Genomic DNA, 7,008 nt, shown 5'->3' on the forward strand with positions numbered 1-7,008 from the left:
CCAAGGATGACACCAGACCCAAGTCGAGTCAATCAGTTTCTTTTTTCTGGGAAGTTGAGAACTGAGGGACTGGGCTACCTGCAGGGAACGGGACTGGAGCATCAGGGGCTGAGGCCACCATTTTGAGTGGCTGTAAGGGGGCCCAGCGAAAATGGACGAGTGGAGAGACTGATGGATAGAGAAGGAAGAATGAAACAGATGGGCGGCAGGGACAGAGAGACAGAAGCTCCACCGAGAACACGAAAAGGACGGCACAGCCTCCCTGCTTCTGCCTCACTTACTGTCCAGGCCTTCTCAGCACTGGCTGAGTTTTCTGCAGTTGCAGTTCGTGGGCTCCCCCTGGGTCCTTACCGTGAAAGCCTCTCTCCTTCATCTACCTCCAGAGGGTTCCTGTCCTTCACAGCCACTCTACAGATGAAGAAACTGAGGCTCTGAGAGGCGGAGTGACGAGCAAGGTCACGGAGGTGCCATGTGGCAGGTCCAGGAGATGAATGTGCCTCTGGCCACTCACCATGAAATACGGCCTCTCAGAACATGTTTCCCCAGAACCTTCTTTTAAACAGTAGACTGAGCTCCTGCCAGCCTAGTTAATTCACAACAGGTAAAATAACACCATTTATGATTCAGGAGCTCAGATCTTCTAAAACACTCTGATCGGTAGGGTGTTGTCAAGAGCGCTAGAGGGTCTGAGATTTTTCCCTACTTACAAGCTAACAAGTGAGCTGTCACAGTTCCACGGATGCTGGCAGAAGACACGAGACTCCTGGGTCAGAGACAAAGGACATTATTACTCACAGCACAGCAGGCAGCAGGAGCTCTGTGTTGGCATCGGTTCCCTTCGCCTCCCGAGGCCCAGGGGGCAAAGCGGAGTGGTCCAGGCGGACGCTGCACACGCAGAGGTTTGTGTCACAACGGAGGAATCCTGAGCTTAGGAAGCCCCAATCTTCTCTGAGGGACTCTGAGCAAACCCGCCCTGCCTTTGCCCTGGAGGGAGACACTAGCTCTGTCTTCCAAGGCTGTTCACCTACAAACCTTCCTTGAAACTCCTTGAAAAGGTAGTCTAGAAGAAAAGCTGTCAATGCCTCTGCTCACAAGATGGGCAGAAATGTGAGAGATCACAGAGAGCTGTCTCTCAACAGGAGTGAAACGGCGAGGTAAGGAGGGGCAAGGCAGCTTCCATGTGGCCCTTGCCCAGGCACCCTAAAATGTCACCGACCTTGGTACTCCCCTGATTAAACACCTCAGCGACCCCTCTCTACTCTGTGAATGAAACCCAGTTCCTCCCGTGGCCTCCCACTGCCGGCCTCCAGCACACGCTCCCACTTGCAGGATGCTCTTGCTTTGTGCTTTAAGTGGCTGCTTCTTCCCTCCCTTCAGTCCCCGCTCCGATGTCACCTCCTTCTAGAAGCCTTCCCAGATCTCTGCTTCTTGGCACCTGCCACCACTTTACCCGATTTTGTATCCTCCAGGGATGTCCTTCAGAGACTCATAACCTTTTCGGTTATCTTACTTATAGATTTTCCCACCGGTGAACATTTCAGTGTGCCTGCTCTAGAAAGAAAGCTTTCTGGGGGCGGGCACCCTGTGTTGCTCACCACTGTGGCCCCAGTGCCTGGTACCAGAGGGGCTCAGTCAATATTTATTGAGTAACTGAAAACTGTGCATTCACACAGATCTACCAATAAAATCAGGACAAATGACATCATTTGTAGGGCACAGTGCAGAACGAAAATGCAGAATTCTGTGTTCAAAAATTATTAAGAATTTCAGGATGATGATGGCAGAGCAGTAAACCAAGTCAGGGTCCTTCTGAGCGTGGGGCTGGGGTGCCCGCACCGGTCACATGCCCGTGAAGCCGGCCCTGATCACACATTACTTCAACGGTGACCAGAGAATAATTTCTTCACTCAAAGTTCTCAGTTCAGCCAGTGCTCCCCAAACTCAAGTCCCAGCAGAGGATTCACTGGCCTGAAGCAAAATAAGAAAAATACAGAAAATGCAGTAAGGATTTTCTAAAGGCTAAATTTATTTTTAAATATCATCTGCAATTGCTTTCCTTTTACATATTTGCTGGGAAAATGTTTTCTCTTTTCTGAAACGATGATGACGGCAGATGTAATCACAACATAAAAGGTGCTTTTGGTGTGTGTTTGTAAATTTTCCTGCTGCGTGGACTCCAGCAGCTGAGAAGCCCCCATCCCATGCGAGTCACGGGGTGGGGGGGGTGGGGGGTTCCTTTGCAAGAACGTTCCCTTCAGAAGAGAACTGGCTGATTTTCGCGGCCAGCAGAGGGGGCCACGTGAATACCAAATCCCTTTGTCTGGGTCGCACACAAATCTGGAACTGGCTCTCCCATCTCTGGGAGACGGGGGACGTCCTTTATGAGCCGGGAGATTGGAATTCTGGGAAACTTACCTGACGACCCTTGATCCCTTTCTGCACTTTGGATTTGAATTGTCTTCTCGGGTTTTAAGCCTCCTTGCTTTAAATCCGTGGTTCTCAGCCCCTGCGGCATGTTCAACTCTCCTGGAGGGCTTTCAAAATAAATAAAATAAAAATGACCAGGAATTCCGATTCTGCTGGTCAGGGGTGGGACCTGAGCATCAGAAGTTTTCCCACTCTCTAGGCTCCTCCCCAGTTCTCATTCTGACGGGTTGAGAACTGCCAAGTCAAGCTGCTATTGAGAAACGGTGGTCTATGCTTTTAGAAAGGGAGTGAGTGCCTTTTACTTTTTTGGCCTGGAGCTACTGTCTTCACTTCATTCTTGGAGAAGGACAGTTTTCAGAAAAGCACTGACAGGGCCGGCCCGGTGGCTTAGTGGTTAAGTGCGTGCGCTCCGCTACTGGTGGCGGGGGGTTCGGATCCCGGGCGCGCACCGACACACCGCTTCTCCGGCCATGCTGAGGCCGCAGCCCACATACAGCAACTAGAAGGATGTGCAGCTATGACATACAACTGTCTACTGGGGCTTTGGGGGGAAAAAAAAAAGGAGGAGGATTGGCAATAGATGTTAGCTCAGAGCCAGTCTTCCCCAGCAAAAAGAGGAGGATTAGCATGGATGTTAGCTCAGGGCTGATCTTCCTCACAAAAAAAAAAAAAAAAAAAGCACTGACAGAACCTTCCAGCCAAGGCTGGAGGACTGAGGGTGGCTGAGGCCTTGCCTCATGACCCGTGGGCGCTTGAGCAACTGTCCCGCTCTCTGCAGACTCTGCCCTTGTTTTCCTGACCCGCCTGCGAGCAGAACCACCCTGGGAAGTTTGCAGCCAGGTGTCTGGGCCAGCCCGGCCCTGGGTGCAGCTGCTCCTGCAGAGAGGTGCTCCTGCAAACTTTGCAGGGCTCCAACTCCCAGTGAAACGTGATGACATGTACAGACGGCTCTCGAAGGTGTTTCCTAATAATAATCTTTTCAACAAAAGGAATAATTCAAAGTTTATGCAAGGTGATAGAAACCCCAACGGACTCAAAAGGTATTTTGGGGGTGGTTCCTCCCACTGGTCAGAATGAGTAATCCTTCTGAGACACTGGAAGCAATTTAATAAGAAAACTGTCTCCAGGGTGAAAGTCCAAAATAAGGAACTATTTAGGGAGGAAGGTTTGGTTTGGACGCCCCTGTTGGAAGGTGTTTACAGGTAGGACTCCTATCCCGGGTCAGGAGAGGGCCCTCCCCGAACCCCTTGACTCAGAACCAAAGGACGCGGGACTCCCCTGTCTGCTGGCTTTGAGACGAGAAAGAGTCAGGGGGCCTCAGAGCCTTGCTGGGTGCAGGTCGTACCAAACGGGGCCAGAAGTGCTCATCTGACCCGCCCGTCCCTGGGGAATGGGCCTGTTGGCCGTGACAGGTCGGAATTCCCGCCTTGCAGCTGGGAAAGGAGGCCGCCTTCTGTTACATACAACACCCTGTGACGATAGTACATCGGCTCAGCCTCCCTCCGCGGCTGAGGAGGCCTGGCCAGCGATTTCACAGCCCGGCTCACCTGCCCCCACTTCTCTCTGCCTCTCTCCTAAGATCATCTCTTTTTACTCTTCTTAGAGAGAGCTGTGTCTCCCAGCATTACCTCTGTACTTCAGACAGCCGGGGGAGAATCCAAAGGTGCAGACGCAAGAGGAGAGCCGGCCGTCTGTTTTCCTACAAAGCAGACAGTGGGGGCTGTGAGCCCACCGTGTCGGGAAAGCCGTCATCTGAGGGGTGCAGACCCCAGCGCTCTCTTTTAAAAGACGACCTCTTCCACTTCTTTTACTCATGCTCAGAGGATCCCACTCAAACCCAGAGAGTTTTTTAAATGACACCAGCAGAAGGAAGCCTGTCCTATAAAACTGTCGATCCTAGGAAGGAAGGGGAACATGAATAAGTAGTGAGGAAAAACCAGAACAGGGTAACTGAGTCTCTCCAACCCCAGCAGGGGCTCTGAGGTTTCATAAAACGAACTCTTCAGAGCCACACGTCCAGGGCCCGGTAGGTAGCGTGGCTCCATAAATACCAGCTGCTATTAAGTAATAAATATGGAAACGGCAATATATTTAAATCAATCGCAAATGAAACCTGGTTTATCCTGAGTCTCCAAGTAGTAAAAATTGGTTCCGATATAATTTAGCCCACATCAGAAGTCAGGTTCGAAATGAGCATTGTAGGGAAACTACAAATTACATTTTTAAAGATTGGTCTATAATTATAGGCTTAATTAATTACACGAGGGATTTGTTCTTGAAAAGGTGCGTAATGCGTGTCCTGTTGTGCACCAGGGAGACGTCCTATGGGAAGGAACCCTCTCGTTGTTATACAGCTGTGAACGTGGCGGTTTTGCTTAAAAGGACGCCCACCTGCTCTTAGTGGGAAATTTGATATATGCTGTTTAACAAGAAAAAGCAAACAAAGAAGCACTCGCTCTTTAGGGGAAAAAATTAACCCAAATGGCCGAGGGTGCATTTAAAAGCACAAGTTTATACCTTAACTTTCCCTCTGCTGGGCGTAAACTTATGTTCAGCCCTTGGTGTGAATCCTCTCAGACCTTTTTTACACTCGGACAGATATCTGCAACTTGTAGATCTATTTTTATTGCGATTATACTACACATTCTGCATTGCAACTTGCTTTCTCTATTGAACAATATCTCCTGGTCGTTCAGCACGCATTCTTGCCAACAGCTGCTTAGGGGTCGGTACAAAAGTCTCCTTAAATGTTAAGAAATTGCAGTTCTGTGTTAAAGCCCTGCAGGTATCAGGTCTCAATAATTGGTGAACACACTCAGGGAACACGGACAGGGTAAATTGAAGGCCGGCCCCATGCACGCTCCCGGAGGGCCCTCTGTCGACACTCTGTGCGGCCCTGCACCTTCTCTGTGCTGACGCAAGCGCGCAGGCGAGAGTCTCGAGGCTGGTTTTGAGGCAAACACAGCATCTTGCTGTGTACACCTGCTGGCACCTGTGCCAAGAACAAGAGGGAAGTGCAGCACAGTGGGGACTGGTTTTTACCTCTCTGGGTCTTGAACAAAGATAACCTTTTTCTGTAAGCCTCTGAAGGGAGATTCTCCCAGGATGTCACTGGCTGTTTTCAGCGGGGAGCACGGCTCCTGGCGCTTCTCTGCTGGCGGTTTTCTGCAGCTTGGGATGAGTCTGAGCCCCTCCAGAGAACTTGGGGTGTTTCCAGCCTTCCTGAGACGACACCGTACCCTCTGCCCCTTTTGGGGGCCGTTATACGTTTCTTTGCCCCATCCCTGGCGAGGGAAACAGGCTTCCCGTAGGAAGTGAAGGTGCAGATTCAGTGACCAGCTCAGCCAGGTTTAAAGCAGAAAGTCTGGATCCTGGGAAGCCCCTTGGTCCCGGGCAAACCAGCACTATCGGTGTCCTGGAAGGAGAGCAATCTATAATCCCTTCCTGGGAGCTCGGTCAATGCCAGAATTAGGAGTTTCCACCGCTGGAAGGCACTCCCCAGAAGGCCGAGTCGGAGTGGACAGTGGCCCCTGGTGAGGCTCACAGCTGCCTTCCCGCGGACAGAAGCTGGGACCACGCAGCGTCTTTATCCCGAACGCTCTGTGTATGCACAACAGAAGGGCTATGTTTGCGACCAGCGTTGAGCCGGTGACGAAACAGCAAGTGGAGACATTCGTGCGGCGCCGGGCATCTTGGCCTCGGCTGTGAGCAGCCAGAGAATCAGAGCGAGGCCCAGAACCCCTTTCCCTGTAATTATTCTTCCAAGCCGGCCCCGCTGACCTTCAGCTTCTGTGTGTAATATGGGGCCTGAGATCTGGCTCATCCCCAGAGGAATCCACCCAGAATCTGGGACAAGGCACAGGCTGCAGGAGAGCAGGCTGGGACGCGACCGGGTTTTGCCTTCCCCCAAGGCACACCTGAAATGATGTGGCCTGACTCCCGCCCCCTCAACGTGGCCTGGCCCCAGCCCCATCCGGGAGGTTGGAGCCTTTCAGCCTGTGCTTGCAACGTATGAGGAGGGCTGAGAGGCCCAGGGCGCCCGCTCACAGCGCCATGTGGCTTGGGCACCCAATTCAGCACAGCAGCCCTGGGACCCTCACTCGGCTGTGGTTTGAAGCACTCGAAGTCGCAAACATCTCCCCACCTTGGTGGATGTGATTAAATTTAGTTAACCCCTCCTCCTCTTTAACAATTGATACACAAATTTCATTAGATAATTCCATGTGATGGGGTGATTGTATTTTCCTGTCTAAAATCAGAGGATAAAAACTCATAGTCTCCCCTTGGTGAAAACATGTCAATTTTATTTGCCACTCACATTGTTCAAATTTTTTGAAATAGTTGTAAACTCAGCATTTAAAAATTGAGAGAGCACAGTCCACAATCTAGATTTCTTGGTGCTCTTGAAAAAAAAACAACAAAAGTGGGACCAAATGGCTTGGTTCCAACAATCAGCCAGTGCTGAGTGGAGATGCCTCCCAGAGACGGGCCTGGATCCTCCAGTTTGCCACAGTCCCCACTGCTCCCTATTGTTACCCCTGGTCCCCGCAGGCATTGCAGTTTGAGACTCTTGCCCTCCAC

General features: G+C 51.2%; 1 long non-coding RNA gene across 1 annotated transcript; it reads right to left on the bottom strand.

Moving 5' to 3' along the window:
* Positions 1 to 1,924: 1,924 nt before the first annotated feature.
* Positions 1,925 to 4,103, bottom strand: LOC131418102 (uncharacterized). The gene is made up of 3 exons (XR_009222852.1): positions 4,056 to 4,103; positions 2,416 to 2,534; positions 1,925 to 1,968 (listed from the first exon to the last, which is right to left on the bottom strand). It is a non-coding gene; the product is annotated as an uncharacterized LOC131418102 (long non-coding RNA).
* Positions 4,104 to 7,008: the final 2,905 nt, after the last annotated feature.

The sequence above is a fragment of the Diceros bicornis genome, chromosome 19 (genome assembly GCF_020826845.1).
Source record: "Diceros bicornis minor isolate mBicDic1 chromosome 19, mDicBic1.mat.cur, whole genome shotgun sequence".
Classification (NCBI taxonomy): Eukaryota; Metazoa; Chordata; class Mammalia; order Perissodactyla; family Rhinocerotidae; genus Diceros; species Diceros bicornis.